This window comes from Stenella coeruleoalba (assembly GCF_951394435.1).
Source record: "Stenella coeruleoalba genome assembly, chromosome: 1".
Taxonomy (NCBI): domain Eukaryota; kingdom Metazoa; phylum Chordata; class Mammalia; order Artiodactyla; family Delphinidae; genus Stenella; species Stenella coeruleoalba.
In genome coordinates this window covers 32,624,058-32,643,566 of record NC_137169.1, presented here as the reverse complement: position 1 = coordinate 32,643,566, position 19,509 = coordinate 32,624,058, and the positions used below count along the sequence as shown (strand labels likewise).

General features: G+C 40.9%; 1 long non-coding RNA gene across 1 annotated transcript; it reads right to left on the bottom strand.

The window, feature by feature from the left end:
- Positions 1-39: 39 nt before the first annotated feature.
- LOC307175624 lies at positions 40-19,107 on the bottom strand. Its single transcript, XR_013824386.1, has 3 exons — positions 19,062-19,107; positions 17,991-18,046; positions 40-4,979 (listed from the first exon to the last, which is right to left on the bottom strand). It is a non-coding gene; the product is annotated as an uncharacterized lncRNA (long non-coding RNA).
- Positions 19,108-19,509: the final 402 nt, after the last annotated feature.

Genomic DNA, 19,509 nt, shown 5'->3' with positions numbered 1-19,509 from the left:
ACATGGTAATGTATACTTTTTACACATAATTTATTTGATTATTCCCTTAACATAGATTCTTAGATGTAAAATTTCTCAGTCAATTGGCATAAACATTTTAAAGCCTTTTGATACATACTGCCAAATTGCATACTGCAAGGGATGCTGCCAAAGTATTCAAGGGAAATTTAATTTCTAATAAATGCACTGAAATGCATTTATTAGAAAACAAGAAAGGCTAAAAATAAACTCTAACCATGTAACTCAAGACGCTAGGAAAAAAAAAAAAGATACACCCAATAGAAGTAGAAGGATATAATAAAGAATGAAAAATTACTAAAAGAGAAAATAGCATGTAAAAGCTATTTTACATGCTACTGTCTTGATTAGGGAAAATACAAGTAAACCCACTCCTATATACATTTAGTAAAATGGCAGAACATGCTTCTGCTTTTCAGGATTTTGCAAATCCTAATTTTAAAACTAACCAGAGAGAAAAGTCAGGCTGTCTCAAAAGAAACAATAATTAGACTAATAACAGACTTTTAACAGCAGCACTAGAGGTTAAGGAATTACTGAGAAAAATGAAATTCCAATTTAGAATTCTATATCCAGCTATGCTATAATTCACAAGTAAGGGAGAAATAAAGAATTTACTACTCTCAGACATACCTGCTGAAAAACTACTGAAGGATTCATTTATTTACAAAAAAAATACTTTTACATGACTTAGTATGTGCCTGGCACTATTTTAATCATTCTACAAATATTAATTCATTTGATCCTAATAACAACCCCATGAAGTAAATAACACTATCATCTCTCTTTTACAGATGGAGAAATTGAAGCACAAAGAAATTAAGTACTCTGCCCAGGGTCACATAGCTAGAGATCTACAGAGACAGATATCAAACCCAGGCAGGCTGACTGCAGAGCTGGTGCTTTTAACCACGATATAAGCTGCAACTGCTCTGGGAGGCTGAGGAAATGGAACTCAGAAGGAAGGAGGAAATGCAAGAACCAGTGGTAAGAAACTGGTAAATGTTCCGGTTAATCCAAACTTGTGTTGGCTATTTACAACATATAATAATAGTGATAAATCTGCGGTGTGTTAAAAACATGGTGAGGGCTTCCCTGGTGGTGCAGTGGTTGAGAGTCCGCCTGCCAATGCAGGGGACACGGGTTCGTGCCCCGGTCTGGGAAGATCCCACATGCTGCAGAGCGGCTGGGCCCGTGAGCCATGGCCGCTGAGCCTGTGCGTCCGGAGCCTGTGCTCCGCAACGGGAGAGGCCACAACAGTGAGAGGCCTGCATACTGCAAAAAAAAAAACAACAAAAAAAAACATGATGAAGTTAAAACCATGTATTGATACAACAATAACATGTAACATGAGAGGAGGAGTAGAGTTAGTGTTCTGTTCTATCTTGTTAAGGAGGGGCTTAATTTAACAGTTATGCAAGTTAACATAAAACAAAAGGAGATAAAATGTAAATACTAATCTTGTAGAGGTAAATAAAGGGAGAAGAAAGAAAACATAATCCAATGGAAAGAACAAAATGAGAGAAAATGAAACAAAACTCCCCAAATCCCAATCCAACAGATTTTTTCAAAAATTTTAGCAAGCTGATCCTACAATTTATATGAAAAAATAAAGGGTTTTAAATAGCTAAGAAAATTACTATAAAGCTATACTACTCAAAAATGTGTTACTGGCACAGGGATATACAAATAATCTATTGAAAAGAATACCTGTCTGATAGCTTAGAACACGATAGAAGTTAAAATCCATGACTTTGTTCTAAAACATTAGCATAAAAAAAATATCAGGGCTTCCCTGGTGGCGCAGTGGTTGAGAGTCCACCTGCCGATGCAGGGGACGGGGGTTCGTGCCCCAGTCCGGGAGGATTCCACATGCCGCAGAGCGGCTGGGCCCGTGAGCCATGGCCGCTGCTGAGCCTGCGTGTCCGGAGCCTGTGCTCCGCAACGGCAGAGGCCACGACAATGAGAGGCCCGTGTACCGTAAAAAAAAAAAAAAAAAAAATCAAAACTGTAATGTTTGGTGAATCAAGCAAATTGCAAAAAGATAACATACAAGATGATGTTATCTATGTAAAAATTTAAGATACCATGGACATACGGGTAATAAAAAAACCAAAAACATACAGAGGAACAACACATAGTAACTAAAGCATAATGGTTACCTCTGAGCAGAGTTGAGAGAATAGAGCATGAGGCTTTAGTTGTATCTGTTGCTTTTTTTTTTTCCATACCAAAAAAAAAAAAAAACCCTGAAGCTGTTATGGCAAAAAATTTAACATCTACTTAATCTCAGTTGAGAAAATAGCTGTTACATTTTCTGAACTTTTCTGTATGTCTGAAATATTTTGTACTTCAAATATTTTTTAAATCTAAAAACAGAGAGAAAGAAAATAAAAGGGAAGAGACAGAGAGGAAAAAGAAAGAGGAAGAAGGAAAAGACACTAATATAAAACCTCAGTGTTGTGAGAATTTTATTAATATAACCTGCATTCAGTGGTATTTGGGTGCCATCACAGTCCTCAGGGATACCATCCCCTTTCCCAACTTAGGCCATTGGTCCCTGGACAGCTCAACTGGCAGTCCTCCTAAAGAGCCCCAAAGCCTTTCTAACCCCCAAATGGCTGTTTAGTGGGGATGCAGAAAAATACATTGCTCTTAGGTGAAGGACTCAGTGGAAATGTTGACCAACTTTCTCTGTTCCCTACCCAGATTTAGAGATGACACTGGGTCATTGACCTTTTCATAACCTCCACTGGTCCAGGTCTTCCCTTTTCATTGCCAGACCCCCAGGCTGTTCTCTAGTTAATTTATGCCTCCTGAAGGGGGTCAAGCTTATTATTGCCTGCATATATGATCCTTCCTTCTATTGGAGGGATAATGGTCCCGCCTGACTTGGGCCACGTGGGGAAATGATGGGGCATAGAGTTGCCTTCCAAGGGCCCTCACAGTAACTCTTCCACCTCTGGCCCCAACTGGCCCTGATGCCACTGGGGTCCATCTCTACCCACTACAGACCACACTCTGGTTAGCATAGATCTCCAAGGAGAGCCCTGTACTGGAAGTTGAGACACTTGCTGGAGACTTAGGAGAAGCCTTGGGGCTTCCCACCCCTATGGCCCCTCCCAACTACCTCCCAGGCACTGTTCTTTTCCTTTTTCTTCTAACCATTCTCTACCATTTCAGACTTGCTTTCCTCTCCTCTAACTCCCCTCTGTAAACCCTGACCCAGCCCCCTTTTTTTTAGCTATCTCTTCTATAGACACTTACCCTGAACATGCCTCACCTGGGAATTTCTACAATCCATGGTGCAAAGCTCCCAGCAGCCTGATGACATGATGGGCATGGAGACACTCAATCAGGGCCAGGAGGCTTCCAGCCTAGAAGGGCACTTTGCCAGGTAAGGGGCATCTCTCCCAAAAGGAAGGCCTTGTTAATCCTTGGCCCTGGATAACTCATTGGTTATGTCTAACATAAACCTCTTTGAGATGAAATATAAAACAAAAGAAGAGCTACTGCTACCAGATTCTGGTGGAGTCCACCTTATGCGGAGGTGGTCAGTCCAGAGCCTGACACATAACTTCATTAGGGTGTACACAGGATTTTTTTTTCCTGAATAGATACACATTTTAATGTATGAGTTTTGACTAAAGTATTTTCACAGCTGATACAGTTTTGGGGGTGTGGATTCTTATGCTGAAGACATGTATTTTTAAATTTACTACACCGATTTAATAATTTGATCATTTATCTCTAAGTCCATTAGTATAATCATCAGGTTCACAGGATTTCTCTCCTGCAGGGAGTAACTCATGACAAAACCCATGATCTGACTGTGAACACACTTTCTAAAAAGGCTTCAACATGTTGACCTTGAAGTCCTTACCCCACTATCACACAAGCAGGGGTTCTCTCCCACATGGATTCTCATTCAACAAATATTTACTAGGTGGCTACTCCTGCCAGGCACTGTGCCAGGAGCTGGGGACACAATGGCGAGCAAAGCACACGCAGCTGCCCTCTCTTGGAGCTGCCAGAATCGTGGTAGAAACAGGCTCTCTGGGGAAGGGGGAGATACGCACATACCTACACCTGCATGGTTTTCTCCCACCTGGAGTCAAATGGATGTGAAGGCCTGACTCGCTTCTCACGCACACAGGGTCTCTACCGCGCATGGACTCTGATGTGCATGAAGGTTTGTGCTGTAACGGAAGCCCCAACCACAGACACTGAAATCAATGGTTTCTCCCCTGAGTAGACGCTCTGCAGAGAAGCTCTGTGTTCTTAAGAAACCCTTTACCACACTTGCACATTTGTAAAATTGCTCTCCTGTGGGGACTTATGGAACTCAAGGTTAGTGCTCTTTCCAAAGCCCTTACTACATTTAGCACATATAAATGGGTTTTCTCCTGTATTAATTCTTAGATAAACTCGAAGATCTAAGCTCTAACTGAAGAAACCCTTATCACACACCCATCACATCTGCAGTTTCATTCTCTGGAGAACGTGAAGATTCACTGTGATCGAAATCCTTCCCACACTCCTCACACCTACAGGTTTCTCTCCTGTGTGGACTTTCTGATGAGCACGGAAGCTTGTACTTTAAGGGTTTCACATTAAAATGGTTTCTCTTGTGTGGACCCTCTGATGCTCTTGGAGTCTAGGTTCTGTCTGAAGCTCTCACAACACTCCACATTTGTACGGTTTTGCTCCAGTGTGGACTCTCCAGTGGATGCGAAGGTTGGGGCTCTGATGGAAGCCCTTGCCACACTCCTCGCACTTACAAGTTTTCTCTCCTGTGTGGACCCTCTGATGCACGTGAAGATTCCTGTTATAACTGAAGGCTTTGCCACATGTATCACACACGAAAGGTTTCTTTCTCGTGTGGACTCTCTGGTGGATGTGAAGGTCTGTGCTCTGACTGAAGCTCTTGCCACACTCGGCACAGTCATAAAGTTTCTTTCCTGTGTGGGAAAGGGGATGCTTTAAGAATGAGAAAATGTTTACAATGATGAAAAAATATGACCGTCAAGTTAAAAGACCTCAAGGGAGGTTATAAGCAATAGAATATCAGACTGGAGAATGTAAGAAACTATGTTAGTGGATTAAAAGATCAACTTGAAGATGGGACTTCCTGGTGGCGCAGTGGTTAAGAATCCACCTGCCAATGCAGGGGACACGGGTTCAAGCCCTGGTCTGGGAAGATCCCACATGCTGCAGAGCAACTAAGCCGGTACACCACAACTACTGATCCTGCACTCTAGAGCCTGCAACTACTGAGCCCACGCTGCACAACTACTGAAGCCTGCGTGCCCCAGAGCCTGTGCACTGCAACTACTGAGCCCGTGTGCTGCAACTACTGAAGCCCGGGAATCTAGAGTCCGTGCTCTGCAACAAGAGAAGCCACTGCAATGAGAAGCCTACACCGCAAGAAAGAGTAGCCCTTGCTCGCCACAACTAGAGAATGCCTGTGCGCAGCAATGAAGATCCAATGCAGACAAAACTAAATAAAATTTTAATAAATAAATAAATACAAGTTCTTTAAAAAGAAAAAAGATCAACTTGAAGAGTTCTACTATGACTCAGAGGAAAGGATTTTAAAAATGGAATTATGATCTCGAAGCTCCTATATATTACATGTATAAGAGATTCAGAAGGAGAGAAGAAAGGATATGAAATAATAATAATAATAATAAATAATGAGAATGTACTTAGTCTGAAAGAGAACTTGATTCCTTAGATTGAAACTATTTTCCCAGGACCACTTAGGAGTGCTAAAAAAAAAAGACAAACTAACATATATACCTACCAGGATGAAATTTATGAATTTCAAGGATCAAGAAAACATAAGCATACAAAACATTAAAAAAGCAAAACAAGTTACTCCCTTGAAAAGAGACTGAGACTGACCAAAGACAACAGTACAATATTTTCAGAGTCTTGAGGGAAAAAAGACTATCAGCAAGCAAGCTAAACCTAAACCAATGATTCCCCTACAAGGACAAAAGGAAGGAAAAAAAGGAGGGACAAAGATGTCCAAAATTTGTCAAAATAAAAACTCGTGAAAAGGGAAGACATGGAATATAAAAAGTAGAAATGAATAAATTAAAGCTTTTCCTCTTTTTCCCTCAACAAAATCTCATGAAATATCAAGGGAAAACTCCCCATGAGCTGAAGGCTTCAGAGATGAATGGGCTCAATGACAGGTAAATATAATTACGGGGTTGGGGGGTGGCGGGGAGGACTGCCTAGCTAGGCACATCCTGGTAAAACTCCTAAATTCCAAAGAAGGGAGGGACGAGAAAAACTGGTTAAACAAACAAAAATAAGATAAAATAAGACAGAGAAAATTACTAAACGAATGAATCAGATCAGAATCAGCAGTATCTGAGGCTTAAAAACAAAGATACAATGGCTCGAACATTCTCAGGGAAAATGATTTTGAATCTAAAGGTCTCTACTCAGTCAAACTACTATGCAAGGGACTTCCCTGGTGGTGTAGTGGTTAAGAATTCGCCTGCCAAGGCAGGGGACACAGGTTCAAACCCTTGTCCGGGAAGATCCCAAATGCTGCGGAGCAACTAAGCCTGTGCGCCACAACTACTGAGCCTGCGCTCTAGAGCCCGTGAGCCACAAATACTGAGCCCGCATGCCACAACTACTGAAGCCCACGTGCCTAGAGACTGCTCCGCAACAAGAGAAGCCACCACAATGAGAAGCCCGTGCACTGCAACAAAGAGTAGCCCCCGCTCACTACAGAAAGCCCGCATGCAGCAACAAAGACCCAACTCAGCCAAAAATAAATAAATTAAAAAAAATTAATTTCAGTATATCAATATATCATACAATGGAATATGATATACCCAGTTAAAAGACTGAGATAGGTCTAAATATTTTGACATGTAAAGATATCTAACATATGTTACTAACTAAAAGGAAAGTTACAGAACTAATTTTTATAACATAAACAGATAAATACACAAATAGAAACAAAACAAATATGTATCTGTGAGCTTATATATTTTCTGTCTGCTTATATGTAATATAAATAGAAAATAGTCTGAAAGATACTTTTTACTTTATATGCAATATATTTTGTTTTAATACCTTTCTAATTAAATAAGTAATTACAGGGAGGTGGGCATGGGGAGTGACTGCTTAATGGGTATGGGGTTTTCTTTTAGGGTGATGAAAATGTTCTCGAACTTGATAGAGGAGTTAGTTACACAACATTGTGATGTACTAAATGCCACTGAATTGTATACTTTCAAATGGTAAATTTTATGTGAACTTCACCTCAAAAAAATATATATAGAAATGGCGGAGGGGGAACTCAAGTTTTTACTTAGTAGCAACATTTTTCTTTCTTCAATAGTGATTTGGACACTCTGATATTTGAATCTCAAGCCTTCACCTAGTTAAACACTTTAAGAGCTCACAGCTTTAAACAACCAAGGGAACAAAAATTCTCCAAAGAGCAGTTGTCCTCACCCACTAAGACCAGGTTGCCATAGATCTCCAGCATCACCTCTTTGGACAGGGCCCTCTGTGCGGGGTCCAGCTGCCCCCACTCCTCCTCGGTGAAGTCCACGGCCACATCCTTGAATGTAACGTGTTCTTAAGACACCAATGAACAGTAATTCCTCTTCAGTGAGCAAACATCTACACCAGCTTCCATGGTACAAAGGGTACAAACTTGGCAACACTGAGAAAGGTAGACAGTATAAAGGGGACTTCAGAATTTTGTCCTAAGCTGTAAGAATAATTTAAAGAACAATAAAAAAATTTTAAAGATATGTATATATCTTTTGCAGAAGCTCACCAACCCTAATAATATGAGGAGCTCTTAAAAATCAATTAAAAAAAATAAAATGCTCCCGGTAAAAATGGACAAATGGTAAATAATCTGAGTAATTTCAAGAAGAAAAAAAATTACCAATAAACACATAAAAAGACATGCTGCCTCACAAATTATCAAAGAAATGGGTATTCAGATAACGAGGCATTATTTTCCCCTATCCTTGGGGCAAAGATTAAGACTTATAATACCCACTACCAGTGAGAGTATGAGAACACACATACCCCCATATACTGTTGGAAGGAGTATAAATTGGTATAAACTTTTTTGGAGAACAATTTGGCAGTATTTATCAAACATATCTTTTGATCCAGCATTTCCAATTCTAGAAATTCATCCTCATAAGATAACTAATGACTTCCCTGCTGATAAACCCAATGGAAAGTTTTCAATCCTTTTTATGCTTGACTCCTTGGCATTATTTGGCCCTGTTGACCACATGGTGTTCCTCAAAACTCCTCCGAGAGTCTGGATATCATAGTATCCTAACTCTCCTAACACTGTGGTCAATCTTTCTCAATCTCCTTCTCTCCAGGTCAATGTGCGGGTTTCCTGGGTTGGATCCTAGGCCTTCTTCTCACTCTCCCTATGTGATCTCATATATTCTGATAGCTTCAAACGCCAACTGAATGCTGACAACTCTCAAATGTACTTTGGCAGCCAAGACCTCAAGCTATACCTAGAGTTCCAGACCCAAATATCTCCTTGGTGAACATCCAGTGTGAAGCATAGTGCCTGATCTACAGTAGGTAATCAATCAATTTCTACCAAGTGAAAGAAATATCTATTTGGATGTCTTCAAAGACATCTAAATCAACATGCTCAGTTCTGACTTTATCTTCCTTTCCAAAACTGCTTCTCTCCCAGAACTCTCTAACTCAGGAAACCCCACCTCCAACCACCCAGACGTTTAGGTCAGAAAAAAAGAGGTCATCCTTGACTTCCTCTCTCCCATCCCTCACATGATCCGTCACTAAATCTTTTTTTTTTTTTTTGCGGTTCGCGGGCCTCTCACTGTTGTGGCTTCTCCCGTTGTGGAGCACAGGTTCCGGACGCGCAGGCTCAGCGGCCATGGCTCACGGGCCCAGCTGCTCCGCGGCATATGGGATCTTCCCAAACCGGGGCACGAACCCATGTCCCCTGCATCGGCAGGCATACTCTCAACCACTGCGCTACCAGGGAAGCCCACTAAATCTTTTAAAATCTCTCTTTTACCTCCACTGCCCCCACTTTATTCTGAGCCACCATGACCTCACCTCTGCCTCCTAATTGGTCTATACCATCCTGCCTTCCTGCAACATAATCTCTACTCTGGCTCCTCTTTTTGTGCCCATTCCTTAAATATTAATATTTGTGTTCCTCAAGATTCTTCTCTGGTTATCTTCGTTTTCTTCTCTTCTCACATATCAGCTGGATGATCTCAACCAAGCCCATGACTTTAATGATTATATACATGGTGACAACTCATAAATTTGTGTCTTTCACCTGGATCTGTCTCAGACCTTGATATCTATCTACCTTCTAGACTTCTTTAATTGGATGTCCGACAGGTGCTTCAAACTGTCTTCTAACTCCCCTCTGCACACACAAACACACACAGAAACACAGAGGCTCCATCTCCTCTGTTCCTTCTCTCAGTGAAGACTATCACCTTTCACCCAGTTGCCCAAAACTTGCATTTCAGCCTTAACTACTCCCGTTCCCTCACTCTCCACCAACATACACAGACCCACAGTGTTATATATGTTTTAGATACGTACTTGGAAATGTCCATATTCTTTATATACTTATTTTTCTACAAAGCCAAGTTCTATTCCATTTCATTTCAAAGTTATATTTCAACATAAAGTTCATGTGACGCTGGCTAATTAGCCAGGCTAACTGATACTTTTATTATTAAACAAATCCAAGGATTCTTTGATCTATCATTCTTTTTGGAAGCCCAGCACCTTTAAACATTTAATTAGGAAGATATCATTTCTATTTTCAAGCAAGCTTGTAGATTCTTAGACTATCTTAAAGACTAACCACCAAGTGTAAATATAGCTGCATCCACACCTGAACAGTGGCTAGGTATTAAAATGCCCTTGATAAGAATTGGCAGTTTTGGGAATAGACAGGAAGGTGTCCTATGAACTGAAAATGATTTTATGAGATTACTTAAAAGCTAGTGCTTTCCTTTCCAATCACTGCACTGTAAAGAAGTCTAATATGGGTACAGCCACTGTGGAAAACAGTGGTTCCTCAAAAAACTAAAAATAAAACTACCATATGATCCAGCAATCCCACTCCTGGGTATATATCCAAAGAAAAGGAAAACACTAATTTGAAAAGATACATGCTCCCCAATGTTTATAGCAGCACTATTTACAATAGCCAAGATATGGAAGCAACCCAAGTGTCCATCAACAGATGAATGGCTAAAGAAGATGTCACACACACACACACACACACACACACGCACACACACACACAATGGAATACTACTCAGCCATAAAAAAGAATGAAATTTTGCCATTTGCAACAACATGGATGGACCTAGAGGGTATTATGCTTAGTGAAATAGTCAAACAGAGAAAGACAAGTACTGTATGTTACCACTTACATGTGGAATCTGAAAAAAAAAAAAACACAAACAAAAGCAAATGAATGAATATAACAAAACAGAAACAGACTCACAGATATAGAGAATCAACTAGTAGTTACCAGCAGGGAGAGGGAAGGGGGTATGAGCAAAATAGGGGTAGGGGAGTAAGAGGCGCAAACTACCATGAATAAAATAAATAAGCTACAAGGATATATTGTACAGCACAGGAATATACCCAATATTTTATAACTTTAAATGGAATATAATCTATAAAAATTTTGAATCACTATGTTGTACACCTAAAACTAATACAATATTGTAATTCAACTATACCTCAACTTAAAAAAATGTCTAATATGAATGAGGATGTGATAGATCTTTCAGTGTGGTTATTTGTATTTATTATGGTTCTAAGAAGAAAGATTAAGTTGTATTGTGGGAAAACTCTAAGAATGAAATTCAATGTCTTTTATAAAGCTTTGAAATAGTTTACTAGTGATCTGTCAGTCTTGAAATTCAAACATCAACATCATTAATGCTTAGTCTACAATAACTGTAACTTATTTTCTAAGACTATATATTATGTGACTCAAAGGCACACTTAAGACTTATGTTCTGGATATCTATCCACTGTCTTAATTCTGTTTCTCAATCATCACAAACTTATTTCCTATAGAGAGCATTCACTGCAATGCAGTCAAGTAACAGAAAATTTCTAAGTCTAGAAATACAGCAACTTCAGAAACAAAGTTGATGAAAATAAATTCCCAGTAATTAGGCATGTTCACACTGTAGTACTAATTTTCAATTCTTAATTATGAGAAGCTTTTAGGAACTGGCTGTAAAAGTGAAATATTCAAGTTGGTCTTGAATAAAGAGACACTGCTAATGTTTTGTTTATTTGACCCTAAGAATTTAGCCTGATAACAGCTGGCATTAGAAAATCTATTAACATACATAATCATAACAAGTAAAAAAGGAAAATCCATATGACCATCTCACAGGATGGCAAAATAGCATTTAATAAAATAAATCAAATTCTAATTGAAAAACACTTTTTTTTTTTGGCCGCACCATGCGGCATGCGGGATCTCAGTTCCCCAGCCAGGGATTGAACCCGCGCTCCCTGCACTGGAAGCATGGGTTCTTAATCACTGGACCACCAGGGAAGTCCCTAAAAACACTTTTAAAGGACATTGGTCTAGGTAGTGAAATAAACAGACAAAACATAAACCCAGATGAGAATAACAGATTATCAATATGCAATGATAATATTTTGACTTGGTCTTAAATATCGGGAGATTGAAAATATTTGTAAAGGAGTCTGTTTTACAAATTTAACCAGATATGAATAGTGAATGATCACGTCAATTAAATTTTGTCATTTTTAAAAATTTATTCTTAAATACAGTAGAAATGTGTCATTATAAATGCCTAAAACCACAGTTTTTAATGCCCAACCCTAGGTTTTATTTCAGCTATTAAAGAAGCAACATCAAGTGTATTTAAGGCTGTATCACTACAGATTGTGCTGAAAAATCACTTGCAGTGTTGCAACGTCTCACATCTATAACGATCCTACACACGGTGAGTAAGTAGTACAGGCACACATAAATTAGCTGCAGATATAAATTAAGCCTATGATCTATTTGATCTCATGTAAAGAAATACATTTTTGGTTCTTCTTCATATTCCTTTTTGTAAAATGTCTGCAGTATGGCTGTACTATTTATTCACTTGGCTGAGGATTTTTTCTAAACAGTGCATATTCTTTTTATATAATATAAAAAATGCAGTGGCAACTTTGAGTGTCTAATCTAGCCCACTAGTTTGACGAAGTGCTGGCTTGTATGTCTAGGCTAGACACAAATTATAACTTTTTCCTAGGGTATGTACTGACATAATTAACATTCATCTATGGAAAGAAAACTTGATGATAAAAGAACACACATTTCAAATAACCCCCTCCCTCCCACTCTCGCAATGAGAATCACATTTCATTTGCTATTTTTTTCTGATAACAAAAGTGCTATTATGGAAGATAAGAGAAAACTACAAAAAAAAATACAAAATATATAATCATATTGCCCCCAAATAACTACTACTTACATTTTGGCATATATATGTAAGTTTTAAAACTTGGGGATATTCTTTACAACTTTTTAAAACATTTTTCAATTAAAATATCATGAACATTTTCCCCTATTAGTAAATACTCTTCTATACCTTGTTAATGGCTATATAGTGGCTCTTCTCATGGTTATATCATAATTTAACAATCTCCCAGGACTTCCCTGGTGGCCCAGTGGTAAAGAATCTGCCTTCCAATGCAGGGGATGCGGGTTCGATCCCTAGTCAGAGAAGCAACTAAGCCCATGTGTCACAACTACTGAGCTCGTGGGCCTCAACTAGAGAGCCACAACTAAAGAGAAAACCTGCATGCCACAACTAGAGAGGAGCCCGCACGTCACAGCAAAGAGCCCACGCATTGCAACGAAAGATCCCGTGTGCCGCAACTAAGATCCAACACAGCCAAATAAATAAATAAATATTAAAAACAAAACAACAGGGGCTTCCCTAGTGGCGCAGTGGTTGAGAGTCCGCCTGCCGATGCAGGGGATACGGGTTCGTGCCCCGGTCCGGGAAGATCCCACATGCCGCGGAGTGGCTGGGCCCGTGAGCCATGGCCGCTGAGCCTGCGTCCGGAGCCTGTGCTCCTCAACAGGAGAGGCCACAACAGTGAGAGGCCCGCGTACCGCAAAAAACAAACAAACAAAAAACAACAACAACAAAATGTCCCTATATTGGACACTAAAGTTACTTACCACTTTTCATTACCATAATGATACTGCAAGTTATATCATTGTATTTAAATTATATGCACTTATCCACTCTTTTTCTCAGGGTAAATTCCTAAAAGTAGAATTGTTAGCTAAAAGACTTCTGTTAGGTTTGTTAGGTAAAGACTTCTGACACATATTTCCAAAGCCCTCCAAAAAGTTTGTAGCAAGATGACATTTAGTTTAAAAGTATTTGAGTGTCCTGGTTTTACCAGTAAGTGTTTTTAAAAAACACATCTCTGACAATTTGATAGGTGGCAAAAATGCCATTTCATTATATTATAACATTTCTTGGATTACTAGTTAAGTTGAAAAATAGTAAACCAGATGCTACAAATATTTATAAGATTTACAGGTCAATAATATCATGTCACAAAAATCAGGAATTTCACCTAACTGGAAACAAAGAAAAAGGACTACTCCTTTCCCCACAACTGAAAAGGAAAAATAAGACAAAACAACCCAGTGAGCTGAGAGCAGAGTGGCAGGCAGTTGGAAAGGACGGGTTGCCCTGCAGAGATGCCAATAGCAGCGCTGCTGTGGTATATGGAACCTTATGCCAGCTGCAGGGTGGGAAGCTTAGCCTGACCTGGGACCTCTGAGGAACTGGGACCATCCCATGTTAGTACCATCCTCTAAGCTCTGGCAGAAACAGAAGCATATTTCCTCTGGAGAAAAATTTCCCATAGGACTCAAATAAAGATCAATCAATGAGCTCATAATTAAACTCATCAAAGGGGAGAGTGAGCATAAAACAGATTTACACTACCAACAACTACAGATATTTAAACTATCAGATACAGAACCAGAACAGCAATACATGAATTATTTGAAAAAATAAAAGATGCAATTATAAGATGATAAAGCAAAGAAATTATCTGAAAATAACATGCAGTTGTGAAAAAAATAACAAATGGAATGTCTAAAGATGCATTAAAAAGGGACTTCTAGGAAGAATGTATTTCAGGAAAAAGAAAAGTGATCCCAGAAGGAAAGGCTGAGACAGAAGAAAGAATGGCAAGCAAATAAATGATAAACATATATGTAAATCCAAACAAACATTGTCTGTATAAAATAATAATTCTAATAATATCTAATTTATTAAGAGGACAGAATTAAAATGCAAAAAACAGGGACTTCCCTGGCGGTCCAGTGGTTAGGGCTCTGCACTTCCAATGCAGGGGGCACAGGTTCGATCCCTGGTCGGGGAACTAAGATCCTGCAAGCTGCTCAGCAAGTCCAAAAAAATAAAAAATAAATAAAATGCAGAAAACAATAGCTTTTAAGTCAATGGGGGATGTGATCAGTAGTTCCTAAGTCCTTGCATTATTCTGAAAGGTTAACATATTGTTTAAACCTAGGCTTGCAAGTATGCACGATAAAATGTCAAGGGTAACCACCAAACGAATGGATATAAGTTATAAATTTCAAACATGTAAAGAGGAAAAAGAAAAAAAAGAAAAAACCCTCTCCACTTAAAAAACAAACAAAAAAAAAGAAAGGAGGGGAAAATACAGGAAAAATGGACAAATAAAATTAAAGTGCAAGACAGTACAAACACATCAAATATATCAATAACTACACTAAATGCAAACAGACTAAACTTGCTAGTTAAAAAGGTGCTGATTATCAGATTGAGGGGGGAGGAGACAGAATTGAGCTATAAGCAGTTAATGAGAGATATACCTAAAGCATAAGGCCCTGAAAAGGTTGAAATGATGGAAAATGGTAAACCAGGTAAATAATAAACAAAAGAAAGCAGGAATAGCTATACTAATGTTGAACAAAATAGATTTCTAGACACAAAGTGATATAAAAGGTCACTACATAGGGATAAAAACTTTAATTCTCCATGAAGATATAACAACTCAACTTGTATGTACCTCATAAAACATCCTCAAAGTAATATATTTTTTTTAAATGGAAGTACTACAGAGAGAAATTGACATATCTACTACTCAAAGAGATTCCACACACTTTTTTTTCTCAATTCTTGATGGGTCAAGCAAACAAAAATAAATCAATAAAGATACAAAAATTTTAAACAAGTCAGATCTTATGGACACCTATAGACAGTTTTAAAAATTGTATAGAAGTATTAAAAATTAGGGGATGGGCTTCTCTGGTGGCGCAGTGGTTGAGAGTCCGCCTGCCGATGCAGGGGACATGGGTTCGTGCCCCGGTCCGGGAAGATCCCACATGCAGCGGAGCAGCTGGGCCTGTGAGCCATGGCCACTGACCCTGCACGTCCGGAGCCTGTGCTCCACAGCGGGAGAGGCCACAGCAGTAAGAGACCCGTGTACGGCAAAAAAAAAAAAAAAAAAAAAAAAATTAAAAAATAAATAAAATAAAAATTAGGGGAAAATGCTGTTAAGTAATTTCCAATTAACATTATTATCTATGACCTAGGCTGCTTAGCACCAGATTTCTGTTGGTAACAAGAAAGTTGAGATGCTCCTTTACCATGCTGACGAAAAGCCCTCAGACCCTCTCTGGTAGAAGAAAAAGAACACCCATAGCCCAGCCCAAGGGTCATCCTTGGATTTTAAAGAACACAAACCCTGGTCAATGAATAAATACACTCACTTTATTTGGGAGAATCCTGAGGCTTCAAGATATTTCTGAAGATAAGTGTTCCGTTATGGATATGGAAAGAGCACTACATACGAGGAGTAATAGATGGGGGTTTAAGTTTTGTTTTTTCCAAAAGTAACCATCTGACATTGGATGAAGGTAAGGAGGATAAGGATGATAAAGATTTATTCAATAGATATTTATTGTACCTACAATGCATCAGATATTGTTCCTGACTCTGGGGATACATTAGTGAATAAAACAGACAAACACTGCCCCGGTGGAACTAGCTTACATTCTATCAGTATGTGACAGGGAAGAAACATAATACATAAGTATACTATATAGTAGGTTAGAAGGTGATATGAAGGTTAATTTTATATGTCAACTTGGCTGGGCCACATTGCCTAGATATTTGGTCAAACATTATTCTGGATGTTCCTGTGAGGGTTTTTTAGATGAGATGAACATTTAAATGGGTGGACTTTGAGTAAAGCAGATTACCCTCCTTAATGTAGGTTGTCCACATCCAATAAATTGAAGGTCTTAATGGAATAAAGACTAACCTCCCTAAAATGAGAATGAATTGTGCCAGCAGAAGGTCTAAAAAAAAAAAAGTTGAGGGGCTTCCCTGGTGGCACAGTGGTTGAGAGTCCGCCTGCCGATGCAGGGGACACGGGTTCGTGCCCCGGTCTGGGAAGATCCCACATGCCGCGGAGCGGCTGGGCCCGTGAGCCATGGCCGCTGAGCCTGCGTGTCCGAAGCCTGTGCTCCACAATGGGAGAGGCCACAACAGTGAGAGGCCCACGTACCGCAAAAAAAAAAAAAAAAAAAGTTGGTACCTACCCACTTACCTTTAGAGAATATACATTCTACTCAAGCAAACATGAAACACTGTAAAAATTGATCATAAACTAGGCCATAAGGCAATTATAAACAACAAAAAACAGTAAAGACTTGAAAGAGGTATAGAAGTTCATATACAGGTATCCTTGCTATCTGCCACTTCGTTTTCATGAAAGACCTACATTAAGACCTACATTAGCACCTGTTTTCGCTAACAGAAAGAAATCTGAAAAGCATTTTCACTTTCATGAAGAAAAACAAAAATCAAAAAAAACATTCAGCACTTGTTTTGTAAAGAGTCATTACAGAGGCAGCACATACCCAGGGCTGCTAGAGTGGCACTGCCAAACTTCTTCCCCAGGAACTTCACTCAGCATCAAGCTTCCATAGCTTTGAACTGTGTCTGTGAGCATCTGTGCTTTATCTCGATTTATTTTGTGCGTCCATTAGCAAGATGCGTCCTAAAGTAATTGATTCTTTCCACCATTTTGGCTTCGGAAAGGTTTCATAGGAACACCCAACTTTCAGATAGCGGAGGAAACCTGTAGTACTCAAATCTTCTCTAGCTCACCTCCTTCAGTCTTCCTCAATCACCCCAGTGCACACTGATTTTTTCCCCTCCTCTAGCACTGTTATCACTGAGTGCAGTCTTCAAACTGACACTTAAGAGTGGCTTCTTTTCATATTACTCATTGTATATGTGAGTAATAATCACTATTTTATACATGTAAATATTAATCTCCCCCAAAGAAACCACACACTTTGAAGTAAGAATTGTATCTAAGTCAGTTTGTTTTGCTCTTACAAATAAATGAGCACAGAGCAGCCATGACGAAGTAGATAAATGAATGAGCAACATGTTAGGGAGAGAAGAGACCTAACCTAAAGAAGGGCACCAGGCAAGAAAGCGCATTCCTTTCAGAGTCCTTCATTTCACCGATTAGGCCCAGCCCTCAAGGTGTGCACAATTCAGGCTCAGTCCCTGGATGAGAAGCCTTGTCCACTGACAACATGTACAGCATAGGCAATGGGCCTAAAGACGAATCTGGCTCCACCATTTCATAGCTTGGTGAACTTGACAGGTCTCTAAACCTCACTGAGCCAGCTGCTACATCTGCAAAATGGAAATAATGTCCACTTCTCACAACTGTTGTGAGTATCAAAAGAAAAAGTCAATGTTGAGCATATCCAGCACATCCAAAATGTGTTTCCTTCTCCTTTTCTTCAAGAGTATGTATACCGGGACCGAGAAAGGAAATATGCATCTCACCTGGGAACTGGTCGTCTCTTCTTCCTCAGCAAGGTCAAGGAGTTAAGGAGGAAAAGCTGGAAAAGAAAGGAGCCATGAGACAAGCCTGCCTTGCAGCCCCCAGAGTGGCCAGCCTCGCCTGAACCATTCCCTCAACCAGCCTGCCCTACGCTGCCTTCTCCTCTCCACACTACAGACTGTTCACCACCTCAGGTAAGAGATGGGAAACAGTCTATTCTAAGTCCACGGTCTCTCCCTGTTCTCTGAAGGTGTCACCTGACCCAAGCCTTGCTGAGGAACGTCCACAGCCCCAGCAGCTCCAGAACCACTTCCTCCTCCAGACCCTGGTCTTGGCTAGTAGTTTTGGCAGGAAGCCTCAGGTCACAGGTGTATCCTCTCAAGATGGGGTCCAGCTGCCTGAGGAGTTGTGGTCTTCTTTCCTACCAGCATGGCTTGTTCCTGTGGGCTCAAGAACAGCAAGAGTGCCACAGTCGGAAATCCAGCCGGGCTCAAAGTTACACTAAGCGTCTCCCAGGATACATACGGAGGAACTCCGGCTAGGAACCTCTGGCCACCGGGACAGCAAAGCCGGCGGCCAAACACTTGAAGGAGAAACCCGAGACATCAGAGGGTGGAAGCGCCCGCACACACTGCTCTGGGGGAGATATGCGGCTGACCCGCCCCGCCGATATGCTGCGATCGTAGCCCCGACCTGGGGGCGCCCACAGCCGGGAGCAGCGGGGCACAGGGGGCTAAGCCAAGGCTGGAGTCTGAAGGAGAAGGGGATCCTGGAGCCACGGGTCGGGGGGGAGGGGGGGTTCCACGAACGCTCCTGTCTGCGGTGAGCAGAGCCGGTGACTGTGCCTGCTTTAGAGAACCTGGTAGGATCTGACCCTCCACAGCCAAATCGCGGGTGACACACTCCTTCGGGGACCATCGCTCCCGGGGCCCCAGACTTGGGGCTTCAAGTCCCTCAAACCCACCCCTACTCTGGCCCTCTGATATCTATCTTCCCTTTGAACCTGAGTGCCCCCCTGAACCCCAGTCTTGCCGGAAGTAGCTCCTGCCGCTGCCAAGAGCCGCCAGACTCACCTGGCTCAAGCCGGGTCCCGGGTCTCTGGTTTCCCGGCCCGGGGCCGAGCCCGCTGAGGCTGTACTGCGCCTGCGCGGAGAGAGCCCGGCGTCTCCCACAAGACCCCGCGGCGCGCCGCCTCGGTCTCTCCCGCCGCTGTCTCCATCGCCAGTTCCCCTGGATGTGGCGTGTGGAGGGTTCTCCTTCAGCCTTGCCAAGGGCTAGAAACGCCACTTTTTAGTTTCAGTTCTTGGGATCCTACAGTGGCAGTGCCATGTAGAAGCTTGCGACCTACTACGGAGGTTTGAGTGGGGAGGGGAGGGTGTGCAGGCTGGGTGAGACTGCGCGCTGGGACTTCTCCCCCTCACGCTTGGGAGCCTGGCTTTGTTGTCAAACCCAACTTCATGTGCCCAGTCAATGCCCAGTGAGACCAGGGTTTGGAGCCAAGAAAACAGGGCTGAGCAAGGA